At 38.9% G+C, this 27,357-nt stretch overlaps 1 protein-coding gene and 1 pseudogene across 7 annotated transcripts in view; both read left to right on the top strand.

The window, feature by feature from the left end:
- The window catches only part of LOC114497138, a 47,312-nt pseudogene extending 37,107 nt beyond the window's left edge, over positions 1-10,205 (top strand).
- Positions 1-27,357, top strand: part of SHLD2 (shieldin complex subunit 2) — a 234,068-nt gene that overhangs the window by 36,999 nt on the left and 169,712 nt on the right. The window lies entirely within an intron of this gene.

The following is a 27,357-nucleotide window of genomic DNA, read 5'->3' as shown; positions in this document are numbered from 1 at the left end:
CAAATTCTAATTTAATAACATCCTTCAGCAAACAGATCTCACAGGATCTTGCATATTCTATGTCCCAGGCCTGATTACCCTGGGGGTCTGGCGACTGTGGTCTGGGCTGCACCGCCCCTGCTATTTCTGCAGGCCTGAGTCAGGCAGAGGAGACAAAGGCAGCCAGGAGACTTGGATCTCTCACATTTAAGAACAAGGACTCAGGCTTTGACAAAGCCAAGGGGGCAGGGGTTGATGTCCATCACCCCTTCATTTCCACAGCCCCGAGTCTCTTCCCTGAGGCCTCCATGTGATCATGCCTGTCTTAGGCAATTCCTGCCGTGGGAAATCTTACCCATCATTGGTTAACTGATCAAGCATAGGAGGCCAGGCACAGAACAGGCAGCGTTCATGCCAGGGAAATAAGTTTTGTCTCCTTAGTGGCTCCTGGTTCACAGGCCTCTCACTCAGCATAAGTCACGGGGTTTACAGCTTTCTGAGACCAGGCAGGGTGGACCCCAACATGTGATGGAGTGGGTCAAGTGGTGAGGGGACTAAGAAGTACAAATAGGCTCTTCTGGCCAAGTTGGAGGTGTAGGTAGATACACTGTGTCTCCTTGCAAAACTAAAAGGAGGACAACAACAAATTGGCAAAAAGCCAAAAAACAATCACAACTGCTAGAAAATCAAACTGTATGGAAGTCCAACAACCAAGGAGCTAAAGAAACATTCTTCCAGACTGGTAGGAGGGGGAGAGACGAGTAGCCAAGGCAGAGAGGATTTGTGGCAAGGCCGTAGCTGGATGACCTGGGCAAGTGAGGCAGCAGGTGGTGGAACGGGTGGTCCCACATTTGTGTGCCGATAAACTGGTAAATGGGGAGTGAGACAGACTGTGTAACCTAGGGCTTCACTGCAGGGAAATAAAGCCTCAAAACCCCTGACTGAAAAAATCTGTGTGGGTTGAGGTAGCAAGAGAAACTCAGCCTCACAGGAGAGTTCATTGGAGAGACCCACAGGGTCCTAGAATGTACAGAAACCCACTGACCTGGGATTCAGCAAGAGAAGGGCCCAATTTGCTTGTGGGTAGTGGAGGAAGTGACTGAAAGCCAGCCAAGAGTTGATCAAGTGGCACTGTTCCCTCTCAGACACCTGCCCGACATACAGCACCAAACGCAGCAAGATGGATAGCCCTGCCCTGGCAAACCCTATGGTTCTACCCCTTACTACATAACAGGTGTGTAGAGACAAAAAAAAATATCACCCAAATAAAAGAACAGATCAAAGCTCCAGAAAAAATAGAACTAAGCAATGAAGAGATAGCCAACCTATCAGATGCAGAGTTCAAAAACACTGGTAATCAGGATGCTCACAGACATGGTTGACTGTGGTCGCAGAATAGAGGAAAAAGTCAAGGCTATTAAAAGTGAAGTAAAGAAAAATGTACAGAGAACCAACAGTGAGGGGAAGAAAACCAGGACTCAAATCAGTGGTTTGCAGCAGAAGAAAGAAATACACATTCAACCAGAACAGAATGAAGAAACAAGAATTCAAAAAGATGAGGAGAGGCTTAGGAACCTCCAGGACATTTTTAAATGTTCCAACATCTGAATCATAAGGGTACCAAAAGGAGAGGAGGAAGAGCAAGAAATTGAAAACTTATTTGAAAAAATAATGAAGGAAAACTTCCCTAATCTGGCAAAGAAAATAGACTTCCAGGAAGTCCAGGAAGCACAGAGAGTCCCAAAGAAGTTGGACCCAAGGAGGAACACACCAAGACACATTATAATTACATTAGCCAAGATTAAAGATAAGGAGAGAATCCTTAAGCAGCAAGAGAAAAGGAGACAGTTACCTACAAAGGAGTTCCCATAAGACTACCAGCTGATTTTTCAAAAGAAATCTTGTAGGTGAAAAAGGGCTGGAAAGTGTTTGAAATTATGAAAGGCAAGGAACTACATTCAAGATGACGCTATCTAGCAAAGCGATCATTTAGAATGGAAGGGCAGATAAAGTGCTTCCCAGATAAGGTCAAGTTAAAGGAGTTCATTATCACCAAGCCCTCATTATATGAAATGTTCCAGGGATTTATCTAAGAAGGAGAAGATTAAAAGTTATGAATAGTAAAATGACAACAAACTCACAACTATCAACAGCTGAACCTAAGAAATAAAACCAAAAATGAACTAAGCAAACAACTAGAACAGAAACATATTCACAGAAATGGAGATCACATGGAGGGTTTTTAGTGGGGAAGGGGAGGTGGAAAATGGAAAAATTATAGGGAATAAGCAGCATAAATGGTAGGTACAAAGTAGACAGGGAGAGGTTAAGAATAGTATAGGAAATGGAGAAGCCAAAAGATGTATGGATGACTCATGGGCATGAACTAATTGTGGGTGGGGGAATGCTTATGGGAAGGGGGAGTGCAGGGTGTAGGGGAGTAAATGGGGGGAAAATGGGACAACTGTAGTAGTATAATCAATAAAATATATTGAAAAAAAAACGAGAAGTACAAATAGGTAGTTACAGAATAGCCATGGGGATGTAAAGCACAGTATAGGAAATGGAGTATCCTTGGAACTTATTATACACATGACCCATGGGCATGAGCAATAGTGGTGGGGATGCCAGAGGGAGTGGGGAGTGCTGGATGAAGGGGGGCAAAGGGGGAAAATTAGGGCCACCGTAATAGCATAATCAATAAAATATAATTTTAAAAAAGTGGTTGAAAGTTACTGAATATTGTTACATTTATTCCTTTCTTTATGGTTCTTATGTACTTACAGATTAAGTTGGCCTTTTTATTTCCCAGAATATCCTTTTTATTTCATAATTTTGAAAAGATTTTATATCTTTATTTTTAGAGAAAGGGGAAGGGAGAGAGAAAGAGACGTGAGAAACATCAACGGGTAGTTGCCTCTCGTGCACCCCCAATTGGAGACTTGGCCTGCAACCTAGGCATGTACCCTGACTAGGAATTGAACAAGCGACCTTTTGATTCAGAGGTGGGCATTCAGTCCACTGAGCCACACCAGCCAGGGTTACTTCATAATTTTGATTCTTTATAATTAAAGTATAATTGAACTTGGAGAATGCAACCTGTGAATAAGTTTGAGACTTTACCTATTATGAAATGGAGAAATACTTGCCTCAACATTAGTGAGTTAATGTATAATTGATACAGAATTTTCAATTCTAATTGTTGCCTTGCTTATTGGTCATAATCAACTACAAAGAAAAAAAAAGGAGGTGGCCTGAGTAGTTTTTCAGGTACAGTCAATTCTTCAGTATATAATAACCATTTTTATAAACTTTCATGGGTTGTTATTTCATGGATTGTTATTTCTGTTTCTGATGGATAATCAGACAGTTTCTCTTCCTACCCCTCTTTTAGGAGACATATATGAAAGGGTTAAAGAGAGGTCTTATGTTTGAGTAGACAAGATAAGCATTCACGTGATTTTTTTTTAGAATTTGAATGATTTGATATAAAATGATTTCAGTTATTTAAGAAAGTATTAACTGTAATAATATTTGTATGCAACTTTGTTATAAGCACTTTGTATTCATTATCTCATTAAGCTTCAGAACAACACTGTAACCTTTACAGACTGAGGAACTAAAGCAGAAACCTAAGGATTTCTGCTATTGATATAATGCTTTTGGTAAGAATTATGATAGTGTAATAATAATGTTGCTTCTTTCTTGCTTCTCCCATCCAAACTCTTTTTTTTTTTTTTGCTTTGTAGTACAAGTTTGTTAGATTCTTTGTTTTGAGAGGTCAGATTTAGTTTTCAAGGTAGGTTTTATGTCCTTGGGAAATCCTTAGATACTTTATATCTCTATGTTCCACATTTTGTATCATCTTCATTTTTTTTAAGTTACAGTTTAATGAGTTAAGTAGTTAGGAGTTGTTCATACAGAGTAATTCTCAGTTCTCATGTTATTTCCCCTCCTCAGAGGTATCCATTCTCAATTCTTAGCTGTTTGATATTTTCCTGTGATTTCAAGTAACATTTGAATTGATGTTACTGAGTTGTTGGTTTAGGACATTGTTTATATGGTTTTCTGTTTCCTTATCACTAACTAAACTCAAATTTCCTATTTTCCTTCACATCATTTGTTTTGTCAGTGTCGTCATGTTGAAGAAGTGCCTCCCAAGCAATGTGCCCCAATCTCGAGTGGTTTCTGTGTCCTCAGAATTCTTTTCTCCTGTGTTGGATCTTCTGTTTCTTCTTCCCTATGTCTTCCTCTTCTTGGTTTACTCCCACATTTTGTTGTAGAAAGGGTGAATGGGAGGCAAATTATTTGATACCTTGCATTTATTTATTTTGGAGGGAGGGAAAGAGAGAAAGAGAGATGAAAAGAGGGAAACAGAAATGTCGATATTTTGTTCTTCTGCTTATTTATACATTTATTGGTTGATTCTTCTATGTGCCTTGACTGGAGACCAAACCCTCAACCTTGGTGTAGAGGAATGATGCTCTAACCAACTGAGCAACCCTGCCAAGGCAGTATCTTGCATTTCTGAAAGTGCCTGTATTTTCCTCTTAACCTTGATTAATAGTTTGGCCTTTCTATGTATAATTGAGATTAGGAATTGTTTTTCTTCAGAATTTTGATGATTTTACAATTTCATCCAGTGCATACTGTAGCTGCTGAAAAATTCAAAATCATTCTGATTTTTAATCTGTTGTTACCTATTCGTTTATGCCTGGAAGTTTGTACTATCTTCTCTTGGTTTCCTCTGTCTTGAAATTTCAAAAGATATGCTTTAGTATGGATGTATTTTTAAAATTCATTATTCTGTGCATCCTGGGTTGTCAAATAGTAAACTTAACATTGTTTAATTCTGGGATATTTTCCAGAATTATTTCATTGATTTTTCTCCTCTCTGTTTTCTGTCTTATAGATATTGAGTTATCTTGACTAGACTTCTTAGGTACTATATGTACCTAAGAATGAAATTGCTGTGGTAACTCTAATATGTTTCACTTACTGAGGAAGTGTTCAGCTGTTTTCCACAGAAGCTACCCCAATTTACATTTCTACCAGCAGTGCTCAAGACTTTCAATTTCTCCACATCCTTGCCACCACTTGTTTTTTTCTTTTAAAATTTTTTCATTATAGTCATTCCAGTTGGTGTAAACTTGTATTTCATTGTGGTTTTCATTCATATTTCCTTAGTAACTAATGACATTGAGTATCTTTTCATGCTCTGTTGGCCTCTGAATATCTCTTTTGAAGAAATGTCAACTGCTTTGCTCATTTTTAAACTGGATTGTTTGTCTTTTTGTTGTTGAGTTCTGAGATTTCTTCATATATTCTGGATACTAGATAATCTTCAGGTATATGATTTACAAAATACTTCTTTCCCTCTAAGTATCTTTTTCCCTTTGAATGCTTGTATATTCTATGGCTGTGGTATAATATTGACAGAAATATTGTCATTCATGTTTACTACTCTGGTTATTTGGAAGGATTGTATTTTGGGTCCTCCTAAAAAAGGAAACTTTGTAGATAGGGTGATCAGGGTATGCATCTTTGACGAGGTGATATTTGAGCAGAGACCTTATATATGGGGATGACTGAACCATCAAAAGTCTGGTGAGAGAATTCTGCTTCTTCATATGTACAGAGTTATTAAGATAGTGTCATTCTCATCCTGAAAACCATTAGAAGCCAAATAAGGGTCATTTTGAAAAAAACTTGTCAAAGAGCTGAGGACATAAGGAAACCTAAATGAACTAAACTGAAGAATGCACTGAAACCTTCATAGCAGAGAAGAAACCCACAGCTGCCCTGGGATAGAACAACTCATGGAGAGGGATCGACTGTAGATGGGGAAAGAAGAAACCAACCAAACTGTCAACAGACTTGAAATTGCCATACTTGGGTCAGTCTGGCCAGCTAAAATCATGAATAATCCCAGTTCCCCCTCCACCAAAGAGGAAGTCTGCACTCACCATCCAGGTCTTATGTGTAAGTCTTTACTGAATGCTCAGGGAAAGTAAGCCACAAGCCTGGCAGGGAAGTAGAGGTCTTCCCTGAAGCACAGGAACTTCCTCCAAATGCACATCAACCATCCACAGAAAACAGGGTTGAAGAAGGGTGAAGGAGTAGAGGAGGAGAGCTGAGAGAAATGCACCAGAGTCACTGGAGGCCTTCAGTTATAGAAGGCTGCAACCAGGAAAGTACTGGAAATGATCCCTACCCCACACTCTGTCATTCTGTGCATTCAGTCAACAAGGACTGGGGATAGGGCAGGAGAGGTAAGAGAAACTCCTCCAATTCATTCCAGGCCATCACATAATGTAGGGAGGCTGTCCTGCAAAAGGAAGGCCAGGAGGAGGGATGAAAGAGCACTGGAGGTGCAGAAAACAAGGTGTGGGACTAGAAAGTGAAGAGAATTCTCTAGCAAATGAAAAACCTGGAAGTCATACTTAAAGCACAGAGAGAGCTCCAGTTGTTGTTTCTTCTTTTTTTTTTTAAGTAAATTTAATTTGTATAGAATAGTTTTATATTTGTAGGAAAATGGCACAGACAGTACAGAGATCCCATATACCCTACACCGAGTTTCCTGTTATTAACAACTATATTAGTTTGCTGCATTTGTTATAAGTATTGAACTAATACTGTTACATTATTTTTAGCTGAAGTCCATACTTTATGCACATATCCTTTGTTTTTACCTAGTGGCCTTTTCCTGTTTCAGGATCTCATCCTGAATCCCACATGTCTCCTTATTAAGCTCCTCTTGGCTATGAGTTTCTCACACTTCCCTTGTTTTTGATGACTTGGACAGTTCTAAAGAGTATTGTTCAGGCAATTTATAGAATGTCCCCCTAATGGTATTTTTCTCATGATTAGATTGGAGTTTTTAGTTTTTCAGGGGAAGACCACAGAGGTTAAGTGCCATTTTTAATATATTAAGGGTAGATTATCAACATGACTTAATCAGTGTTGATGTTGACATAGATCACCTGGTCAAGGTGGTGTTTGTCAAGTTTCTCAACTGTAAAGTTACTCTTGTTTCCTGATCCTCATCTATGGGTATGTTTACTGATTTTAGAGAGAGAGATGGGGAGAGAGGGAGCAAGAGACAGACAGAGAGAGAGAGGGAAACATCATTGTGAGAAAGAAACATTAATTGGTTGCCTTCCATACATGCCCCAACTGGGGATCGAACCCACAACCTAGGCAAGTCCCTGACAGTTGAACCCATAACCTTTTGATGTATGGGACAGTGCTCCAACCAACTGAGCCACTTGGCCAGGACTAAAGTTACTCTTTTTTTTCTCTCTTTCCATACTGTACTCTATGGAAGGAAGTCACTTATGTATAGCTCACACTTAAGGAGTGGGTAGTTTTGCTCCCCCTCCTTGAAGGTGGAGTATCTACATAAATTATTTGGAGTTCTGTGTAGGAGATTTGTCTCCTCTTCCTCATGTATTTATTTATTCAATCATTGTTCATATTTGAGGTTATAATACAACTATTATTTTTTTGGTGAAATGGTTCAAATTTGGTTATTCAGAGCTCTTTCAATTGGCTCCTGTGTATCTTTGACATACCCTCATCAGTGTGTGTGTGTGTGTGTGTGAGAGAGAGAGAGAGAGAGAGAGAGAGAGAGAGAGAACATACTTGCTTACTTTTTTGTGCTACATAATGCTCTAAGTCCATTTTGTATATTTTATTCACCAATTGGCCATTTCTCCAAAGACTCATGGTTTTTTATTGGAGAATAGGGAAACCAAGATCTTGGTGCTAGATGTTCTTGATGCTACTGTGGTATTGTTGGTTGTAGGTTCTTGCAGCTAATAGTTAGGAAATATATGTGTATATACATAGATTAGTATATGCATATACCCGTAAACATTTTTATGTCTATAATATGCTAAATGTGAATTCTTGCTGAGGTATCTAACTCTAATCCATTATTACTACATAGATCATTATGACTTTTTTCCCCTTACTCATCTGTAAACTCCTATTCCAATAATGAGAAAGCTGTCTCACCCATCTGCCATCTATTTACTTAATTATTTAGTTCCAGTATACATGTAAAGTACTCCCACAGTTTTGAAAGCTGGTAGTTTAGCTGTGAAGCACAGGCAGATCTCTAGAATTCTACCTGGGCTCAGATCCCAGACCCTGCTAAAGTGAAAGTCCTGATTTCCATCCCCAAAATATTTGAAACTAGTGATGAACTAAATCAAATTTAAGCTGTGTCAAAGTCCAGACCCAGTTTAATTACAGATGAGATTGACTTAGACCCAATTTTAGTGGTCAGTCAGAAGGGTCCTATCTATTTAAGGAGTGAAATATTACTTATTTCAATTGCTAAGGTATTTTTATAGAAAATGTTGGCTTATAATAAGTAAATTAACAAGATGCAAGAAAATGTGACCAAAGGTCAAGAGAGGAAGCAATTAGTAGAGGAAGATCCAAAGTTAATAGATAGTAGAATTATCAGACAGGGATTTAAAGATAACAATGAAAAAATGCAAGAGGATCTAATAGTAAAGTGGACAAAATGAATGAAAAGATGGGATTTTTAGTGGAATCATGGAAACTATACCAAAGAACCAAATTGAAGTTCTGTAAATGAAAAATACAATATTGGAAATGAAGAATGTATTACATAGGTTTAATAGCTTCTTAACATGTTAAGAAAAGATCAATGAATGTGAAGAAAGGTTAATAGAACATATTTAAATTGATAAACATTACAAAGAATAGGGGAAAGTTAGATAAGAGCTCCCAGATTTGTGGGATAATAGTAAATAGTCTAACATCCATGTAATTATATATATAGGAAAAAATGTGGCTGAAGCCATGTTTGAGGACATAGTAAAGAACTTCTAAAATTGATAAACTCACAAATTCAAGAAGTTCAACAAGCCCCAAGCACATTAAATACAAAACAAAATAAAAACAAACCAACGAATTAAAAATCTCAGACCTAGGCACATCATTATCAAACTACTGAAAACCAAAGAGCAAACTTACAAGCAACAGAAGAACACATTAAATACATGAGACTAACAATTTGAATTATGGCTAACTTCTCACCAGAAAAAAAAAAAAGATGCTTAGAGACAATGGAATGGCATTTATAAAAGTAATGAAAGAAAAAACACCACCCTGGCCAGTGTTGCTCACCTAAGTTGGAGTGTTATCTCATAACCAAAAGGATGTGGGTTTGATGCCTGGTCTGCGTGCAAATGCAAGGCAACTAACTAATGTTTCTCTCTCTTCCTCTAAAAGAATAAAAAAAAAACTGTCTCCTGGTGAGGATAAAAAGAACTTGTTAAAAGAGAAAAAAACTCCACTAAACTAGAATTCTATATCCAGCAGAAATAGCTTTCAAAAATAAACATATTTCTAGACAGATTAAAAAAGTGAGAGAATTTGTTTCTAACAGACCTGGACTGCCAAGAAATACTAAAAATTGTTTCATGAGCTAAAGACAAAAGAGACCATGTTTGGAGACCAGGGAGAGAATAAGTGAGGACAAGAGGGAGACACTGCAGGAGGAGCTGAAGGACATGAAGTGAGACCATTTCAGAAGCTGGAGAATGTGGAGAAGAATTGAGAAAGAGCAGATGTGGCTCTGAAGGCAGCCCAGGGAGAGACTGAGATGCTGGACCAACAGGAAAGGCAGTACCATAGGGACTACAGTGAACTGCAGTGGCAACAATTGGAGCTGCATGGTGAACTAAAGAATGTGGAAAACTGGCTGTGGTACACTGAGACCCAGCTAACCTGAGTGGAGAAAACCAACACTTTCAGGTCAGCATTTGAGATCTGCCATGATGGTCCCTTGACCATCATCAGTAACTTTAGATTGGGCCACCTCTCTACTGTTGCATTGTGCTAGAATAAGATTAATGCAGCTGGGCGCATACAGCCTTGCTGCTTACTAACACAGCTGGTCTGGAGTTTCAGAGATATTGACTCACAAACTGTGGCATTTCTATCTGAAGTCTTTAACAGAGGACCAATTGAGCTGCTCTTGTCTGTAGCAGGAGGCAGAACAAGACCAGGCAATGATGGCTTTCCTGGATTGCAGCAGGAGTTCAAGGAAGAAGCCAAGAAAGGTGAAAAAAGGCCTGATAGAAGATCTTGGAGCCAGTGGTGAATTCTATTTCATCAGAACCCACTTGAATACATAGGAGTGGTGGACAAAGGCCCTGAGACTCATGCTTACAAATTTTAAGTAGTATCTCACTTGGTCTCCTTAAGGTATTGTCAAAATTAACTTTTTTCTATGATGGGCCTTTAATAGCATTTCTTTTTAAATTACAGTTGATATACATTATTATATTAGTTTCATGTACACTACACTGTTTATACATTACATAACTTACTAAGTAGTCATCCTGATGAATATTCACCCACCTGACACCATACATAGTTGTTATAATATTACAGACTGTATTCTCTATGCTGTACTTTATACCACCATGACTATTCTATAACAACCAATTTGCACTTATTAATCCTTTCACCTTTTCCATCCATAGTCCCCAACCTCCCTACCATTTGGCAACCATCAAAATGTTCTCTGTATCTATGATTCTGTTTCTGTTCTGCTTGTTCATTTATATTGTTTTTTAGATTCAGTTGTTGATAGATATGTATTTATTGCCATTTTATTGTTCATATTTTTTATTTTCTTAAAGATCCTTTAACATTTCATATAATACTGGCTAAGTGGTGATGAACTCCTTAAGTTTTTTCTTGTATGGGAAGCTCTATCTGTCCCCAGTTGGGGATGTGGAAGAGGCAACCAATTGATGTTTCTCTTGCACATTGATGTTTCTCTCCCTCTTTTCTCCCTCCCTTCCCCTCTCTCTAAAAATAAATAATATTTTAAAGAAAGAAAACCCTGTGGAATCTACAAAAAAAAACCAATTCTAGTAAGTGAATTTAGCAAAGTCAATATACAAAAATCATTTGTACTTCTTTATACAAGCAATAAACAATTTGAAAATTGAAATAAAAACTATCATTTCCAAGTATTAAAAAATACACCAAGTTCCCTGGCTGATGTTGCTCAGTGGTTTGAGCACTGGTCTGTGAACTGAAAGATTGAGAGTTCAATTCCCAGTCAGGACAGATGCCTAGGTTGCAGTCCAGGTCCCTGGTTAGGGGCATGCGAGAGGCAACTGATTGATGTGTCTCTTGAACATTGAGGTTTCTCTTCCTCTTTTTCTCCCTCTCTTTTCATCTCTCAAAATAAATAAATAAAATCTTTAAAAATACATCAAATACCTATGAATAATCTAACTAAGGATATGCTCTCAACATGGAAAGGTACAGAATGTTGCTGATGTAAGTTAAAAAAAAAACTTCAATGAATGGTTATATACCATATTCATGGGTTGGAAGACTCAGCATTGTTAAGATAGAATTCTCTCCAAACTGATGTATAGATTCAGTGCAATCTTCATTAACATCCTAGTAGGCTTTGTTTGAACAAACAGAACAACTGATTCTATGAACTTACTGAAATGCAAAGCACTTAAGCATAGCCATAAAGTGGGACAGGGAGAGAATGAGAGAACAAACTCATGGACATGGACAACAGTGTGGTGATTGCAGTGGGTAGGGTGATGGGTGGAAATGGAAGGGGGCATGGGGAGGTAAATGGTAATGGAAAAAATGCAATAAAAAAAGAAATAGACAAAATAATTTTGAAAAAGAACAGAGTTGGAAGCCTTTTGTTTCCTGATATCAGGATTTTCCATAAACCTACAGTAATCAAGACAGTGTAGTGTATTGCATAAGTATAGACATATGTAGATCAGTAGTATATAATAGAGAGCTCAGAAATAGACTTACATTTTTCTACCTAAGTGTCAAACAATCCAGTGGGAGAAAGACAAACATTGCTGCTACATGAGAGTAGAGGAATTAAGGCTCACCTCGTAAAGGGAGGAGTATCGAAGAATTTGCAGACATATTTTAAAAGCTCCATACCATCTGGAAAAAAGAAAGAAAAAGGATCTAGTGAGCTGATATTTTTACAAAGTATTCCAAGATTTCTTGGATAAGATACTAAGAGAAAAAAAGATACATAAAAGGAAACAATGGCAAATTGGACCTTATCTAAATTAACATTATTGTCCTTTAAAAGGTACTACTAAGAAAATAAGTAAGTAAGTATAGAGAGGGAAAACAATACTTCCAGCATATTTGTTTGTCAAATGACTTGTATCTAGTGTATTTAAAAAACTGTAATAACTCAATAGCAAAATGAGGGAAAGAGGAATAACCAACTAATGTAATGAGGCAAAGACTTAAACAGACTTTTGCCAAAAGAGGCTATACTGTCTCTCATAGCCTGGCTTATTTCACTTAGCATAATGCTCTCCAGTTCCATCCATGCTATCACAAAGTGTAGGAGCTCCTTCTTTCTCTCTGCTGCGTAGAATTTCATTGTGTAAATGTACCATAATCAGCAGAAGAAAAAAAGCAAACGAAACATAACCAGAGACATTGAAATTAAGAACAATCTAACAATAGCCAGAGGGGAGGGGGGAGGGGACAGTGCAGAGAAGGGTTTTCAAGAACTACTATAAAGGATACATGGACAAAACCAAGGGGGAGGGTGGAAGCAAGGGAGGGAGGTTGGTTTGGATAGGGTGGGGAGAAAATGCAGACAACTGTAATTGAACAACAATAAAGTAATTAAAAAAAAGAGGCTATACTGATGGCCAGTAAACACTAGCAAAAGTACTAAACTTTATTTAGCAGGGAAATGTGAAGTCAACTCAGAGTGAGATACCATTTAACACCCTCTAGAATGACTAACGAGAAAGACTGAAGACACAAAATGGGGATGATGTGATGCAACTGGAACTCACACATTGCTGGTGGATAAGCAATGGTACAGGTACTTTGGAGGACTAATTGGCAGTTTCTAATGAAACTAAACATATCCTGTGACTTGACAATTCTACTTGTAGATATTTAATGAAGAGAAATGAAAATGTGCACAAAATTATGAATTCAAGAATATTCATAGTAGTATTCATAATAGCCAAAAATTGGAAACAAATGAAATGTCCATTTATAGGAAAAGTTGATTGAAAAATTGTGATGTATTTACAGTACTCACAACCAATACAACCAACAGCACAGATGAATCTCAAAACCATTATGTCAAAAGAAACTAGGTGTAAATGAGCATTTTACTGTATTGTTCATATAAAGTCCGAGAAAAAAAAGCAAAACTCTTCCAAAGTGATAGAAATCAGAAAATAATTGAGCTCATAGAAATCAGAAAATAATTGTTGGTTGGAGGGGGAGAGAACCTGTTTAAAAAGAGACAGAGAACTTCCTAAAGTCCATGGAAATGATCTGTATCTTGTTTTGGGTGATGGTTATGTGAGTGTAGACAATTGTTGGTTATTATTGAACAGAGCTCTTAAGACCTGTGCATATTATTGAATGTTTAATTATATCTCAAAATGTATCTTATTTTATTTTTAAAAGGTTTTGTTTGTTTATTTTAGAGGGAAAGGGAGGGACAAAGAGTGGGAGAGCAACATCAATATGTGATTGCCTCTCGAATGCCCCCTACTTGGGACCTCACCTGGTCCTCAACCCAGGCATGTGCCCTGACTAGGAATCCAACCGGTGACCCTTTGGTTCACAGACCAGCACTCAATTCACTGAGCCGCAGCAGCCAGGGCTATATCTCAAAATTTAAATTAAGGGTCTAGGGGAAGAATATTTAAGGATAAAGGAACAACACATATGCAGTGATGCTGAGGTATAATTGCGGATACTAAAGGTGAAAGAAAGAAGGTGGTCAGGTTTAGGTCAAGAAGGTAGCTCTGTCATCTGCAGTTTGTTTTATTCCTGAACTTGTTAAGCAGCAGGATTTTATATTGAATATTTAAGTTATTGGAAGCTCAGTATGTCATTGCCAAGTCATTAAAAGAGAGAGAAAGAGAAAGGGAAGGAGGGAGGAAGAAAGAATGTATCAGGTATGAAGGAAGCAAGGGGTTTAAAAAAGAGATGTCCTCCTAAAAGCCATTTATTATTCACCTCATTATTAAGTTTATGATGAGCTTTTCAAGTAATTCTTTGATAATGATGGTCCTTTATATTGAAGTTTTGTGTTTTTCATACTTCTCTAAGTAAGTCAGTGCTTATTGTGTATCTTATGACTCAATGGCAGCGATCTAACTTGAATTCTAGCTCCACAGCAATGCAGACAGAAAAACAGTCAGTATGGTATCGTGGTTAAGAACTTAGGCTCTGTAGTTTGCTTTTCTGCATTCTAGTCTTGCTCTACTACCTGCAGGCTATGTGACATGGGCAATTGCCTTAACTTCTGTAAACCTCAGTTTTTTGACCTGGGAGAAGGGGAAGAATGGAAACCAGTTTGAATCAGAGCAGTAGCAGATGAAAGTGGAGAAAACTGGTTAAATTCTGAGTGAATTTTAAGGTGGGACTGAAAAGATTGATAACAAATTGGTATGAAAAAAATCAATCAGTGAGGATGTCTGATGAACTGGGAGGAAGGAATTACCATTTGTTGAGAGGAATATAACTTTTTACAAAGGAACGTCAGGACTTAGTTGCAAAGTTGTTTTTTTTTTCTCCCCTTGATATCCTTTGTTTTGTTTTTCATCTTTTTTAGGGGGTAGATGGAGATGAGAGTAAGAAGAGAGGTTGGTAAGCAGACCCCTGGGACCCTCCTTATGCTTATGAGATCATGATTGGTAGTTTAGTCCTTATGATATTACATGGCACGGAGGAGAGGAAGTGAAGTGTTGTATTTTAGGATTTCTCCTTCCACCTTCCTTAGAAAGGGTGAGCCTTGGGCAAGTTGACCTTTCACTGTCTGAGACATTTTGTAGGAAAATGGGATCCAAGAGGTCTAATACTGATAGCCACAGCTTTATTATCCAGAACCTGACAGTCAAACTCTGTTTTATTCCTTTTAGTTGCCAAATAGGTTAATACTTTTTCTACATCATTTATTCTTAACTTTGTTGTGAGAGTCCCAAATACGTGTTATGATGATTTTAGGTACAATTCAACCTAATTTCATTTACTATTTTAAAATTTTGTAGGAAAACTGAACAGTTTTTTCCTTTAACTCTTATATTGTTCCTGTTACTGTAATGTTACTGATAAAATGTATTGGGAGGCACACTCTTCACTAATAGAACATTTATTCATGTATTTATATGGTTCTTAACTAGGGTGACTATAGAATTTATCTCCAAACCTAGATACTTTTAAGAGTGAAAAGGGAAACTGACTATATAGGATACCAGATTACATGCTTAAATTAGAACTGTTCTGGGCAAATCAGAATGTATGGTTACCCTATTCTTAAAGCTAAAAAGCAGCTAGATTAAGGTTTAGGTCTTGTTTAAATGCTTGGACTTTACTAGGAGGAGACAAATGCCTTGATTAGGAGGTGTGAGGGAGAAATTCCCACTGTATTGCAAGCAGGACTAAGAGGTTCACAGCACTGTATTATTTCATGTGGTGATGAGAACATGATTATAGATATCTTACTTGAAAGCCACACTATTGCACCCTGGCTGGTGTGGCTCAGTAAATTGAGCCCTTGCCTGTGAACTAAAGGGTCACTGTTCGATTCCCAGTCAGTCCACATGCCTGGGTTGTGGGCCGGGTCCGCAATAGGGGGCGCATGAGAGGCAACCACACATTGATGTTTCTCTTCTTACCTTTGTCTAAAAAGAAATAAATAATTTTCATAAGTCATGTAAAATGTGGCAGTGTTCTGTCATTTTAGATAGGAAATTCAGTAGAATTTAGTAAGTATTAGTAATTTCTTTTTTAAATTTTGAGAGTATTTTTTTTTTAAAGCTGGGGACAGTGAAACAAGGAAGGGCTTAGGATAGAAGAAGTAATGAGAGAGACTAGGCAGGTCTGCTTTAGTTTTTGGAGGAGTAAGTCACAGTGACAGAATTGAGCCACTGTAGGGCTGCTGTTTGCTCAGTGCAAGTCAGTCAGAGAAAATGGGGCCTTGAGGATAGATTCAGGGTGTTAGCCTGGGATAAGCTGCTGCTGCCCATTGCTCCCTTGGTTGCAAGTCTCGTGGGGTCCATTAGAGTTTAGGAGATGCACACCTGAGAGGGAAAGCGCTACTATTAGTAATTCTTTTTTAATTATGTTGTATTTTTTAAATTATATTTTAGTCATTATGATATTGCAGTTGTCCCAATTTTTTTTCCTTTACCGTCACCCCAACTCAACACCTCTCACTCCCTCAGGCAATCCCCACACTTTTGTTCATGTACATGGATTGTGCATATAAGTTCTTTGGCTTCTCCATTTCCTATGCTATACTTTACATCTTCATGACTATCCTGTAACTACCAATTTGTGCTTTTTAATAACTTAACCTTTTCACCTATCCCTCCAACTACCCCCGCCCCCAGTCTGGCTGCCATCAAACTGTTCTCCATATCTGTGATTCTATTTCTTTTCTGCTTGTTTGCTTAGTTTGTTTCTTAGATTCAATTTTTGATAGATACGTATTTATTGCCATTTTATTGTTCATAGTTTTGATCTTTTTCTTAAGTAAGTCTCTCTAAATTTCATATAATAAAGGTTTAGTGTTGATGAACTCCTTTATCTTTTTCTTTTCTGGGAAGCTCTTTATCGGCCCTTCCATTCTAAAAGATAGCTTTGTTGGATAGAGTAATCTTGGTAGTAATCTTCCTTTTCATCACTTTGAATACTCTTTACCAATCCTTTCTAGCCTGCAAAGTTTCTTTTCAAAAATCAGCTCACAGACTTATGGGAACTTCCTTGTAGGTAACTATCTACTTTTTCTCTTAATGCTTTTAAGATTTTCTATTTAACCTTTGACATTTTAATTATGATGTGTCTTGGCATGGGCCTCTTTGTGTCCATCCTGTTTGGAACTCTGTATGCTTCTGAGACCTCTATGTCTATTTCCTTCACCAAATTAGGGAAGTTTTCTTTCATTATTTTTTCAAACAGATTTCTAATTTCTTGCTTTCTCTTCTTCTGACAGTCATATTGTTACAGAGCAGACCCAAGGGGGTGAACAATATACTATTACTGAGTTGATTCCCCACTTCTGCTCTAGGGATCACACCCCCTGTGCTAGGTTCGCCTTGCCCACCACCAAGGAAAGATGTCTGTCAATGCCAGAGATTGGTGAAAAAGAAAGGAATTATTTATTCAAAAAGTTATACAGACTTAGAGTAATGACTTAATGTCCTCATTAAAATAGTAAAGTCCTTTAGAATACCCACAAATGCACACAGTCCTTCCTTCTCCCTCTGCCCAGTCCAGGGTACTGTATCTCAGGAGAAGAAGTAGAAATCCATGGCTCAGGCAGCCCCTCAGTTCCTGGCACCATCAGCTGTGTTGCTGCTGTGATCTCCAGTTAATCCAAAACCATGTGGCACCTTCTCGTGGCCCACCAGGAAGAGTCCTTTCACTCCTTTTTGTCCCAGCAAGGTCTCTCCTGCTTCCTAAGCCACATGGCAAAAGGGAGCACCCCAAAGCTACATGGTCCCAGCTCCCACCAAAGCTGTGTGGTCTGTAACTACTCCAAAGTCATGTGGGCACCAACTTTCCTTCTTTTCTCTCACATGCAGGTATTATAACCAGAGGGAGTTGCCTACCAGTTCCATTTTGGGTTGAAGTCACTCCCATCTCCCTGGCTCAAAGCATGGCCACAGCTATTTCACATATCCATGAAACCAGTTAAAAGTTATAGATATGTTAAATGACCACGCTAGAGTTTAGCTGCAAAACTGTTACTGTACAAAACAGCTCTTAATGGTCCTGTTCCATGTGTCTCATCCCCCAGACTTGTGGGGATGAAGACATTCTATATATCTATATCTGTATCTGTATATGTATATATTTTAATATTTCCTGGGCACCCTGAGTTTTGGACCCCATTACAAATCCCTATTTGGGGTCCCCCTGGCTGCACCCTGTTACACTATAATGTCAATGTTGGAGTGTTTGAAGTTGTACCAAAGTCTCTTTACACTATCCTTGTGTTTTGGGATTCTTTTTTCTTTTTGCTGTTCTGATTTTTTTTTTTTTGCTTCCTTATGTTCCAAATCATTTATTTGATTTTCAGCTTCATCTACTCTACTGTTGGTTCCCTGTAAATTGTTCTTTATTTCAATTACTGTATCCTTCATTTCTAACTGGATCTTTTTTATGTTTTTGAGGTCCTCACTAAGTTCCTTGAGCGTCCTTATAACCATTATTTTGAACTCTGCATCCAAAAGATTGCTTATCTTCATTTTATTTCATTTTCTGGAATTTTGTTCTATTCTTTCATTTTGACCATGTTTTTTTGTCACCTCATTTTGGCAGCCTCCCTGTGTTTGTTTCTTTGTATTAAGGTAGAGCTGCTATGACTCCCTGTCTTGGTGGCATGGCCTAATGTAGTAGGTGTTCTATAGGGTCCAGAGGCACAGCCTCCCCTATCACCCAAGCTGGGTACTCAAGGTGCACCCTTTGTGTGGGCTGAGTACACCCTCTTCCTGTAGTTGAGACTTGATTACTGTTGTCAGGCCAGTCAGCTGCAAGGGCTAGCTGTGGCCCCTGACCACCAATCTCTGCCTCCTGGAGGATCAGCTGTGCAGGGCCCACTCCACAGAGCTGTGCTTGCTATAGCAGGGCTCTGATGCCTGCTTGTGTTCTGTTTGGGGCCACTTGGCATAAGCTATAAGCAGTCTTCAACAGGCTGCTTCCTGTGCTGGGATTGGAGGTGCCCCAGTGTGGAGAGAATGTGAATCCAGGCCAGCTGCTGCTAGTGCTGGGTCTGGGGTCACTAGCAAGGTGTGGGGGCTCAGGAGGTGAGTTTCTCCTTGTTTGAGAGGATTTAGGAAGCTCAGAAGCAGTGTCAAGAAAAGTCATTCATGTGGAAAAGCCACTGTTAACTACTTGGGCGGGCCTGTAAAGTTTGGTGGGGCTGAGTCTCAGAGGATCACCAGGGTGGGCCAAACAGTGTGAGCCAGGCTGATGGAGTCTCAGATATGATGCCTGATGTGCTCTGTGTGTGTGTAGAGGGAGGGCTCAGAAGAGGAGCAGTGGTCTTTGCCAGCAGTTCTGTCTTAGAGAAAGCTGCCCTCCAGCTCTCATGCTGATGCCAGACACTTCAGCTCCTGCCTGTATGCCACTGGTGCCTTTTAGGCTGCCTTCCCTGGTGCTGGAGCTGAGAGAGTGAGTTTTAATAAGTCTGTGTGTGGGCCCTTTAAGAGGAACTTCCTGGGAATTCAGCAGTTTCTTCTACTGACTCAATCTCCAGTGGTTTTTACAGCCAGAAGCCAGGGGGACTTATCTTCCTGGGCTGGAAGATAGAACTCTGGGCTGGATGCCTTGGTGTGGGGCTGGGACCCCTTGCTCCCAAGATACTCCTCCTACTCATTATCCACCACATGTGGGTTTGGGATCACCCATTCCACCTCTCTATGTCTCCACCCCTCCTACCAGTCTGGATGGATGTGGTGATTTCTTTAATTTCGTCATGCAGGACCTCCATTCAACTTGATTTCTGCTGGTTCTGAACGATGGTTGTTCTATAGTTTAGTTGTAACTTTGATGTGGTTGTGTGAGGAGGTGAGCCATGTTTACCTAGGCCGCCATCTTGGGTATCTTCTTGCATTTACAGATAATTCTGTGTTTTATAAGTGTTCTGATCAATATTCTCTCATTTGCATTATATTCAGTTTTAAGATGTGGAAAATGGGGCACTTGTATATGCTGATATTAGTAATTCTTTCTTTTAAATATATTTTATTGGTTATACTATTACAGTTGTCCCAGTTTCCCCCCTTTATTACCTTCCGCCCTGCATACTGTCTTCCACCCACATCCCCGCCCTTTAGTTCATGTCCATGGGTCATACATATAAGTTTTTTGGTTTCTACATTTCCTATACTATTCTTAACCTCCCCCTGTCTATTTTCTACCTACCATTTATGCTACTTATTCACTGTACTTTTTCCCCCCTCTCTCCCCCTCCCACTACCATGCTGATAACCTTCCATGTGATCTCCATTTCTGTGGTTCTGTTTTTATTCTAGTTGTTTGCTTAGTTTGTTTTTGCTTGTGTTTTTGTTTTAGATTTGGTTGTTAATAATTGTGTTTGTTGTCATTTTACTGTTCATATTATTTTATCTTTTTCTTAGATAAGTCTCTTTAACATTTCATATAATAAGGGCTTGGTGATGATGAACTCCTTTCTCCTTTCATTTGACCTTATCTGGGAAGCACTTTATCTGCCCTTCCATTCTAAATGAAAGCTGGATAGAGCCATCCTGGATGTAGGTTCTTGCCTTTCATGACTTGGAATACTTCTTTCCAGCCCCTTCTTGCCTGCAAGGTTTTTTTTGATAAATCAGCTGACAGTCTTATGGGAACTCCCTTGTAGGTAACTGTCTCCTTTTCTCTTGCTACTTTTAAGATTCTTTCCTTTAATCTTGGCTAATGTAATTATGATGTGCCTTGGTGTGTGCTTCCTTGGGTCCAACTTTTGGGGGACTCTCTGAGCTTCTTGGACTTCCTGGAAGTCTATTTCCTTTGCCAGATTGGGGAAATTTTCCTTCATTATTTTTTCAAATAAGTTTTCAATTTCTTGTTCTTCCTCTTCTCCTTCTGGCACCCCTATGATTCAGATGTTGAAATGTTTAAAGATGTCCTGGAGGTTCCTAAGCCTCTCCTCATTTTTCTGGATTCTTGTTTCTTCATTCTGTTCTGGTTGAATGTTTATGGTTTATTTCTTCCTTCTGTTCTAAGTGGTTGATTTGAGTCCTGGTTTCCTTCCCATCACTGTTGGTTCCCTGTACATTTTTCTTTATTTCACTTAGTATAGCTTTCAATTTTTCATGTAATTTGTGACCATATTCAACCATTTCTGTGAGCATCCTGATTACCAGTGTTTTGAACTATGTATCTGATAAGTTGACTATCTCTTTGTCAGGTATACTTTTTCTGGAGCTTTGATCTGTTCTTTCATTTGGGCCATTTTTTTTTTTTTTGTCTTGGCATGCCTATTACATGGGGGTGGGGCCTTAGGCATTTACCAGGGCAGGGCAACCCATGTCGCTGCTTTCTGATGCTATATGTGAGACAGGGGTCCAAGAGGGAACAAGGCCACTTGTTCTGTTCTCTGCCAGTTTTCAGTCACTTCCCTCGCTACCCACAAGCAAATTGAGCTCTTCTGGTGCTGATTCCCTATAGGAGACCGTTCTGCATGGTGTGGGCCCAGCTCCTACTCAGAGATGCACAGGACCTATGCCCATAGATAGATTCTCCCATGGGGAATCAGGCCTGCATTGTGCCTATACTGCTGTGAGACTTGCTTTTTCTCCACCTGCACCTTTAAATCCTTATGCAGATGGACGGAGGGAAAAGGCAAATCTGAAGGGACTGCAAGAGGCAGCTTAAAAGAAAGAATTTGCTGAGATGCTTGTAAATTGTCCTGTAACTAGTTGATGTTTTTAAAGCTGATTAAAGGGCAAATCTTTGTTCTTTCTCCCAAGCCTAGACCTAGTTGGGAGTTGTACCAAGGGGATTGGCTTGTGGGTTACAATGTTCCCTTTAGGTGTGTCTCCACAACATGAGAGGACATCAAGGCTTTTAACGCTCGAGCAAAGGCCTTACCGAACAAAAAGTGTTCCAGACCCTCCACAATATATACAATGGCTGAACCCTAAAAACTGGTTCAATGGACTGAATTTACGAGTTTGGGTCATTGCAGCCCTTAGATTCCTCCTTGTCTTAATCCTTATTTCTGCTTTGCAATGTATATGGAGGTTGTTTGCTCAAGATTGCATTTGGGAACAGTAAATAGTAGGTTTCACAGGCTTAACAACTACAATTGCATTCAAAGACAAAAAATGGGGAGATTAGATGTTGGGAACCACTCTGCCTGGTTTCAGAAGCTGTAATTCCCCATGGCTAAGACTGAGTGACAGACCTTGGGACCCTAAGCCACTGAGGAGATGAAGCTTATCTCCCTGGCAGGAGCACTGCCTCTGACCACTTTACCTCACCCTGACTGGTCCCCAGTGCATGATCGGTTAGCCAACGATAGGTAAGATTCCTCAAGGGAGGGACGACCTAAGACAGGCACAATCACAAGGGGCCTCAGGGAAGGACTTGGGGGCTATAGAAAAAGGGGCTGATGGACCTTCACCCATGGTCTTTAACATAGCCTGAGTCCTTATTCCATTTGCAAGAAGTCTCCTAATCTCTTGGCTGCCTTACTTCCCCTGCTCCACCTAAGCCTGAAACAATGTCAGAGGTGGGTGCGGCTCTGTGCTGGAAAGGGTGGGTTCCCTGGGGCAATCAGGCCTAAGAAAGAAAGCATAAAATCCTAGGAAACCTACTTTGCTAATACCCTCAATTTAAATGATAAGGGTCCAAGCCTGAAATGAGTTTTTTCCCCCCAAAGTTTTATGGCCCTTTAGCTATTTGACTCTGACTCAAAATAGGCCTTCAGAGTTCTTTGAATGTTCTCTATTTGATCATTACTGCATGACAATGATTGATAGGCTTATTCTGAGAATGTGAGTCTTTGGAACTGCTGGTTGCTTACTTATTATAGTAATGCTCTGTGTACTTTGATGCATTTGCAAATTATTTTCCCAGGGTCATGTGAGAGACCATCAAGTAGCAAGCTTTGTGGAATCTATAGTCATCCTAACTAAAAGCAAGGAGGGAAATATAGGAAACCCTTCTGCTTGGCATGGGTCCAGCTCCCACTCCCATGGATAGGTTCTCCCGTGGGGAATCAGGCCTGCATTGTACCTAGAGTTCTATGAGATATGCTTTTGCTAAAACTCCCTCACACTGAATTGAGGCAGCAAGTGCCTACTGTAGCTTCCTAAAGTCTGTGCTAAACCTCCCCAGTATGGAGTGTAACCAGTTTAACCACTTTTCCCTTTGCATTTGCATATATCCTTCTTCTGTGATGTGATTAGCGGCATCCTATCCTTTGTTTTCTGTAAAAGGTAACCACCTAAAGTGAACCTGTGCATAGTGAATGAGGACCATCATGTAATGTGCCGAGAAAAAGCAATAAAAGCTTGTCAAGGCAAGGGCCAAGGCCTTTTCTCCTCTTGAGAGAGAAGCTGCGCTGTCCCTTTTCCTCCACAGGACTTGGTAGTCCACATGAATTTGTCGTGTCTCATCCACAATATCACAGACCCTATGAGCCAGGGTCTGCATCAATTCCCAGGTGGGTGGGTTTGTGTATGTTCTAGGACCCTGTGGGTCTCTCCAACAAACTTTCCTGTGAGGCTGGGAGTTTCTTCCACTGCCACCTAAACCCCACAGGTGTTGTCAGTCAGAGGTTTGAGGCTTTATTTCCCCAAACTGGAACCTTGGGTTGCATGGTCTGTCTTGCTCCCCAGTTGTTCCTCCCGGTTTATCTACACTTGAATGTGGGACTTCCCAGTTCACCATCTGCCACCTTGCCATGTCTGGGAGCCTCGGCCTTGCCCTCCAGCTGCAGCCTTGCCTGCCTACCTGTCTGGATAGATGATTCTTCTTTAACTCCTTGGTTGTCAGATTTCTATACAGTTTGATTTTCTGTCAGTTCTGGTTGTTTTTTGTTTTTAAATATTTTGTTGACCTTCTTTGGGTTGTGCGTGGAGGCTCAGTGTCTACCTATGCCTCCATCTTGGCCAGAAGTCCTGATATTAGTAAATCATATGAATAAAGAGTTTTTCTCCTGGCCAGGAAGCTTAGGTTGCAGGTTGGATCTCCAGTCAGGGAACATAAAAGCATCAAACAAATGAATGCGTTAGTGGGTAGAACAGCAGATCAATATTTTTCCTTCTCCCTTCCTCTCTCTAAAAATCAACAGTAAAAAATGTAAAGTTTAGCATGAATGTATATATCATACAGTTTATTGGTACTTCATGCTATTTCTTAGTGCAATGAAATAAGATAGCAAATTATATTGATTAAATTGAGATTGTGAATAAAAGAATGATTTCTTTTTTAATACCACTTGTATCAGTTACTATGGAGAACACACATTTTTCTTATATAGGACAAGAAATGGTTTTTAACTTCAAGGTAAATGGTGGTAAATTGAATACTGTTTTTTAAGAAAGAAAATTAAATCTTTGCCTACCTAATTTTCTGTAGTTTCCTAGTTTTATATATTAGTATATTGGAGACTTTGTATAATATTTTGTATTCTTCTTGATTTTAAATGGCTATATACTGCTGTTGTTTATGGATGTGTCATAATTTATTTAACTAGCCCACAATCAATATACATTTTCTTAACTTTAACATTATATACAATACTGGTATGAACATCCTTGTAGCTAAATCCCTGAGTGTGTATACTGTTCTTCACTTTATGTCAAATTCCTAAAAGTATAATGTGGAAACAGAGGGATGCAGAATTTTAAGACTTTTGACAGACATTGTCATACTACCCTCCAGAAAGATTTTACTAGTTTCATCTCCTAACAGTGTAAGTCACTTTCCTGCACTCCTGTACCTTGTAAATGAATTTTTGCTAGTTTGATAGGTAAAAATGTTTTCTCATTAATTTATATATTTTTTCATTTTATTAGGAGGATGGTTGTTTTCAGTATTTTATCTACATATTTTTTTTGTGATATATACCTGCTTGTCTTCTTAACATAGTTTTCTATTACTTTGTACAATATGTCTGTGTGTGTACATGGTTGCATACTCCTTATATAGTAAGGATACTAATCCAAATGTAATTTAAAATTCACTGTATTTTCAATTTGGAAGTAAATATGAAACAATAGTAAAGAACCTCTGTACCATTACTAACTAGTAAAATTACTTTTTAAGATGCTAACTGACAGACCTAGGTAGGCCTAGGAGGAATGGAAAATCACCAGGCAGGAAAACTGTACCATGGGAAAGTGTAGCCTGAGAAAATGCCTGCCTGGAAAACTGCCTGCTGACCTACCCAGGACAAACAGATGCCTGGCTAAGATTGGGGTCTGGGGTTGGCAGATCTGGCATAACAGGATGCAGCTTTAACTGGAGCCTGACAAGATGTATCAAGAACAATAGCAGAAATGGCACCCAGCAACCAGCTTTAACCAGTCAGACTCTGACACCCCAACTAGTACCCTTTGCAGGTTTTTACGCTTAAAAACCCAGCCCTAAGAACAACTGAGTGAGTCTTAACCTCCCTTGGTTGGCTATGCAACTTCCCTTGGTTGGCCCCACTTTTCCCCATAGTCTTAACCTCTCTTGGTTGGCTCCCCTTTCTCCACTCTGCCCGCCCCCCAACCCTGCAAGTCCCAGCCTGGCTCAGTTGGCTCCACTTTTCCTTTTATTCCCCGCTAATAAACCCTGCTCCTTAGCTCACTGTGTCTGTCTGGTTTCTTGAGAGACTCTGACCTAACACTAACAAAGTGTGGTAAAACTGGGAGTCTCAGCCATTGTTTGTGGCATTCTAAAGTGTCCAGTTTTGCAGACAATATAATGATATCAAGAGCCATTACAATGTACATATCTTTATCCCAATAATTCCATTCTTGGGAGTTTATCACAAAAATAATTGAAAATTAATGCCCCAAGTAATTTATTGCAGCAATGGCTATAATAGTGACAGTTTAAAACAAATTAATGTATTAGAGAGTATTGGTTAACTACCTTAGGTTCATTATAAAATATTAAGCTAGCATTAAAAATGATTAGGAAGATTATAGATTATAGGTGGCCATATGTGGTTTCAAAGAAAATACAAAGTTATTTCAGTTTTGATGGTCACAACTAAAAAAATGCACAGTAAAACAAAAACTTGAAGGAAATACAGTGGGTTGGTTTTTGTTTGTGTCACCAAGTATGTGTGTGTAATGTTTCTTTTTTTCTTTTTTATTGAATTGATTGGGATGACATTGGTTAATAAAATTATATAGGTTTCAGGTGTACAATTCTGTAATATATCATCTGTATATTGTATTGTGTGCTCACCACACCAAGTCAAGTCTCTTTCCATTGCCATTTACAGCTCCCCACCTTCACTGCTCCAATACCCTCTTCTAACTCTCCTTACCCCTCTTACCTGCTGGTTAGAGTTTCTGAGACTTAACATTCTAACATTTTCTCAGTAATTACTCTGTGCGCATTTCACAAACACTGTCAGATAGTGATGTTATTCTCATTTGACAGATAAAGAAACTTAATCCTCACTTGACAGGTAAAGAAATTTAATTTTTTAATATGGATGTTTCCAAAATCTATAGAAAAAGAAAGGTTAGTATAATGAACCCACTGTAATTTTCACCAGCTTCCACAATTTTAAATTTATATTTTTAGTAGGTTGCAAAGTAGTTTTTACTGATTTCTATATTACTCCAAAACCCATTTTTTAAATTATAATCCTATGCTGCCTTTTTATTTTATCCTTTGATGCTATTGAGTAACTTTATGTTGCCTAATGTTTTGGATAAAGTAGGATGGAAAGGCATACAACTGAGTTTTTTAGTTTGGTAATAAGATGGAGAAAGCATTCTGTTATAACTGCATACATTTTGTATGAAACATTTTCAGTTGCAGTGTTCTGCAAAGACAAAACCTGCTGATACAGTTCATCCTGTTTTATAAATCTTTGACCCATTCATCAGACTCTGACCACTCTAAAGATAAAGGGTTATGGTTGTATTGGTCTTTCTGACTGAAGTGGCCTTGTGCAGATTGAGAAATTGTATAATTATTAACTATGGTAATGGATATGTGCTTGCAAGTTTCATTTGGTATCTTAATGAGCTTTAACCCTCTGAGTACACCCAAAACATATCTAGAATCATTGAAATTTACCAGTTGTCCACAACTTTACCCGCTAGTCGGTGTGTCTTTGCTCTGGTAATTTTGTTTCCCCCTGCCCTCAATACATCCTACCCTGCCCTGCTCACACACTCACAACTCCTATAAATGAGAGGATTTAGTAGCAGCAGCCTTAGGTGTAAATACTTTTTAAAAATTTCTTTGTTTTGAATTTAGAAGATTATATTTTCTACTCAATTTTTTTGTTGTTGGGGGTTGGAGTCCCATGCTTACAGGGCTAAAGATTTAGTGAAATAAGTGAAGGCCTGCTGAAGTAATTATTATATGCAAATAACCTGTGTTTTATAGAACTTTGAGTTGTTTCAGACATTCTTATCCTGGTAGGTCTTCCCTGAACTCTCAAGGCTGCTTTGTGCCACCCCTGTATGTTCCATCTTCCCCTGCCTAGAGGGCAAGTAGTGCTCTGAGTTTTGGGAATCTGCAGCTTTATGGGCTCCTGGCCTTATAATCATAAATTATCCCAAACTTGAATCCAAGGACTCTCTGTAATCTAATCTGTATATAAGGTCATTT

The sequence above is a fragment of the Phyllostomus discolor genome, chromosome 5 (genome assembly GCF_004126475.2).
Source record: "Phyllostomus discolor isolate MPI-MPIP mPhyDis1 chromosome 5, mPhyDis1.pri.v3, whole genome shotgun sequence".
NCBI lineage: Eukaryota > Metazoa > Chordata > Mammalia > Chiroptera > Phyllostomidae > Phyllostomus > Phyllostomus discolor.
This window is presented reverse-complemented; position numbering and strand designations above follow the sequence as displayed.